The sequence below is a fragment of the Rutidosis leptorrhynchoides genome, chromosome 10 (genome assembly GCF_046630445.1).
Source record: "Rutidosis leptorrhynchoides isolate AG116_Rl617_1_P2 chromosome 10, CSIRO_AGI_Rlap_v1, whole genome shotgun sequence".
Taxonomy (NCBI): domain Eukaryota; kingdom Viridiplantae; phylum Streptophyta; class Magnoliopsida; order Asterales; family Asteraceae; genus Rutidosis; species Rutidosis leptorrhynchoides.
In genome coordinates, this window is record NC_092342.1 from 47418242 (window position 1) to 47423044 (window position 4803).

The following is a 4803-nucleotide window of genomic DNA, read 5'->3' on the forward strand; positions in this document are numbered from 1 at the left end:
CTACGTGAAAATTGGTAACAAATCTATTCCAACCATAACTTAATCAACTTGTATTGTATATTATGTAATCTTGAGATACCATAGACACGTATACAATGTTTCGACCTATCATGTCGACACATCTATATATATTTCGGAACAACCATAGACACTCTATATGTGAATGTTGGAGTTAGCTATACAGGGTTGAGGTTGATTCCAAAATATATATAGTTTGAGTTGTGATCAATACTGAGATACGTATACACTGGGTCGTGGATTGATTTAAGATAATATTTATCGATTTATTTCTGTACATCTAACTGTGGACAACTAGTTGTAGGTTACTAACGAGGACAGCTGACTTAATAAACTTAAAACATCAAAATATATTAAAAGTGTTGTAAATATATTTTGAACATACTTTGATATATATGTATATATTGTTATAGGTTCGTGAATCAACCAGTGGCCAAGTCTTACTTCCCGACGAAGTAAAAATCTGTGAAAGTGAGTTATAGTCCCACTTTTAAAATCTAATATTTTTGGGATGAGAATACATGCAGGTTTTATAAATGATTTACAAAATAGACACAAGTAAGTGAAACTACATTCTATGGTTGAATTATCGAAATCGAATATGCCCCTTTTTATTAAGTCTGGTAATCTAAGAATTAGGGAACAGACACCCTAATTGACGCGAATCCTAAAGATAGATCTATTGGGCTTAACAAACCCCATCCAAAGTACCGGATGCTTTAGTACTTCAAAATTTATATCATATCCGAAGGGTGTCCCGGAATGATGGGGATATTCTTATATATGCATCTTGTTAATGTCGGTTACCAGGTGTTCACCATATGAATGATTTTTATCTCTATGTATGGGATGTGTATTGAAATATGAAATCTTGTGGTCTATTATTATGATTTGATATATATAGGTTAAACCTATAACTCACCAACATTTTTGTTGACGTTTTAAGCATGTTTATTCTCAGGTGATTATTAAGAGCTTCCGCTATCGCATACTTAAATAAGGACGAGATTTGGAGTCCATGCTTGTATGATATTGTGTAAAAACTGCATTCAAGAAACTTATTTTGTTGTAACATATTTGTATTGTAAACCATTATGTAATGGTCGTGTGTAAACAGGATATTTTAGATTATCATTATTTGATAATCTACGTAAAGCTTTTTAAACCTTTATTGATGAAATAAAGGTTATGGTTTGTTTTAAAATGAATGCAGTCTTTGAAAAACGTCTCATATAGAGGTCAAAACCTCGCAACGAAATCAATTAATATGGAACGTTTTTAATCACTAAGAACGGGACATTTCAGAAGGCATGTCATCTCCCTTTGGAGATAGAGCACAAATCACATTGGGCTCTTAAGACATGTAATCTCGATCTTACGGAAGCGGGAAACCTTCGTCTAAACCAACTTAATGAGTTGGATGAGTTGAGACAAAATGCCTATGAAAACTCACTCATTTACAAGGAAAAGACCAAAGTTTGGCACGATAACCGTCTCAAGAATCCAAAAGATTTTAAAGAGGGTGATCGTGTTTTGTTATTTAACTCACGATTTAATCTTTTTCCAGGAAAACTCAAGTCCCGATGGATGGGACCATTTGTGGTTAATAAGGTTTTTCCATATGGAACGGTGGAGTTAAGAAACGCAAAAGGTGACACGTTTAAAGTGAATGGCCACCGGGTCAAACACTATGTTGATGGTCCCCTAGAAATTGAGGATGAGGTTAACCTCAACTTCAAGAACAAAGCATAAATCAAAATGGGGACGAGTTTGGTGAACGACTCGTTAAAAAATGGTTCACAATTGTAAATAGATTTGAAATATGTGCACGATAAATTTTAGTTTGGTACAAAATGATTTACGTTTGGCCTTTAAACAAGCGCGACTCAGAAAAACAGGTCAGTGAGTTTTAGTGCAATGGGACGCCGTCCCATTTTCCTGGACGCCGTCCCAATATGAAGAGCTGGACGCCGTCCTCTTTTCTAGACGCCGTCCCAGTATGAAGACCTGGACGCCGTCCCATTATGTTAGACGCCGTCCCAATTTAAATACCTGGACGCCGTCCTCATTTCTGGACGCCGTCTAGCATGTCTGACTCAGAAAAAAAATATGTTTTAAATACCTATCCAACCCATTTCTTAACCACAAAAACACATTTTTATCCATTTCTCTCTGCCAAACACGAAACACTCTCCAAAAACCCTAATTTCTACCTCAATTTCGCGTTTTCTTCTTCAAATCCAAACTTCAAATCATGTTTTCTAGGGTATGGATACTCCATTTTTACACTTTTCTTTATCAATTACTTGAATTGTATGTTTATATCTATAAATTGGTGAAGGATAAGTGTGGGGTGTTTGATTTGCATGATTATTGTTAAGATTAACATGCCCTAGTAGTTTAATTGCCCATAATGTGTTTATTTTGCAAAGATTACATGCTTTTAAGGGTTTGTTCATGATTTTAGGGTTTGTGGAATTTGAATCCGAATTTAGGGTGATTAGTTCATGATGTTGAGTTGTGTTTGATGTTATTGAATCTTGTGAAGTATTTAATTGTGTTGGTGATATTGATGTCAAATTGGCCGGGTCATTTTTGAATGTTCTTGAATTTTTTTAGCATATTGTTGAATTGTAATGAACTTATGAAGTAGGTATGCTTGATTTTCATTTGTATGAGCCTGTTGAAGTAAATTGATGGAATGGAATGCCATAATGTATGATGTTATAATAGGTCATTTGAATTAAAATTGCGAAAAATGTGTTATGATTTGTGAATATCATTAGAATGCAAATTTAAATGTTATGACCTATAACACAACATGCTTGAATCCTTGAGTCATAAGTTGATGCTACATTGTGAAGTTGTGATTTTCATTTTTTGAAAAGTTATTAACGGGTTTATGTTGACTATAGTTGACTTTGGTTTAAAATTGTGAACATACGCTTTTGCTTAAATGAGTCATAATACTTATGAACTTGAAATGGAATGATTAAGTTCTCTTGCTACTCGGTTATGTTTTAGTTAACATTAACACAACGGTTTCTATGTTCTTTTGGTCTGGTGTTAATGTTTTGCAGGGACAATCAAGCCGAGGAGGACCGGCAAAGAGAGGAAGGACAGCAGGTTTGGCTCCACCACGACAACCACCACAACAGCAACATCATTCATCATCATCGTCAGGAGAAGAAGAAGAGGAGGATCGAAATGATCCTCGAGTTTGGTTGACACAGGTTCAAAACGACGAAGACTACGCAGAAACATTTGAGACGATAAACCGTAGGCCTATTAATGCCACTTGGTATTTTATCTGGGGCCCATTGAAAGAGGCGGGTATGCGCCACCATGTTTCTAACTTACTCGCCATCCCCTACGGTAGAGTAGTCACTCACGCTTGGGAGCATGTTTTCAGCATCAACGAACCAATTTATCCGGTGCTGCTTAAAGAATTCTACTCAACTGTGCGATTTAACAATGTCAGCGATTATTTGTCAAATGACTTTCTTCGATTTCGTTTAGGGGGTGTGTACAGGGGTATAAGTAGTTTTGAGCTATGCCGAGTTTTGGGTATTTTTGAGGAACTCATCGATACCCAGTTAGGTGAATACTTGCGGGCCTCCGATTATGTTGGCCGGCATGAATTTAGTGATGTTTCTTATTGGCGAAGGATTTGTAGGCCGAATGCGGCTGCACAGTTTAGATCAAGCAGGCACAGGTACAACGAAATCGCAGCCCGGGATGATAAACTTCTTCATAGACTTATCGCATGCACTTTTAATGCGAGGGTTGAGGGTCACGAGAAAGTGAAAACGTTGGATTTATGGATTATGGACCAAATAAAGCGGGGTTACTATACCGACATTCCTGGGTTGATCGGTAATTATTTCCTGGCCATTGCTACCGAGACACGGCAACAGAAGCCACTTCTGGGAGGCCACTACATCACCCGACTTGCTCGACATTTTAACATAGATTTCAGCAGATTACAGGAGTGTACAAACGTCATGAAACCATTAAAAAAGGTTTCTTATATTAATGCTGAAATTCTTATGAAAGATAGAAATGGGCATTTGGTACCTTTTGAGGCAGGTGGCGCAAGTGGCAGTGGCGTGCAGCAAGAACAGCAGCAGGAAGAAGAGGCGGAAATGGAGGCACAGACTAACGTTGGTGATCAGGTTCCGTGGCATCCGTCCCAATCAAGTTGGGACAGTTTGGTTGGTAGTGTTAATAACATGAGGTTGAGCCCGAACGAACAAAGGACACACAACAACCAAATGTGGGATATTCAGCAACGAATGGAGCAACGCCAGATTGCTCAAGTGCACGATCAGGGATGGATGAGTTATGGTATTGATTGGAATAACCATAACTCAGAGTTGTTTTATTCCAACCCCGAGCAGTACTATGGGACGACACGTCTGACACCCCAATATTACACGGATCCTCAAAACCCACCTCCGCCTCACCCGATTTATGATAATACCGCTGCGTTGCAGGATGCTCGGAACAGATTTGAGCAGGAATATCCACAGGGACGCCCGTACAGAGATGGTTCGGGTAATTATTTTTGGCCGTTTGATAACTAGGCCTGCGTGCCTTTGATCATTTTGTACTTTGTTTTGAGACAATTTAATTTGTGTGGTGTGATTTTAGACAATATTTGGTTTGTAATAACTGGCTAATTGTGTGGATTTATGAACGGTTGTGGTTGTAAAAACACCGTTCTTTTTATTATAAATTGGGTGGTTTGTTAATTTGTGCAGCGTGATTGAACTTCAAAGACTG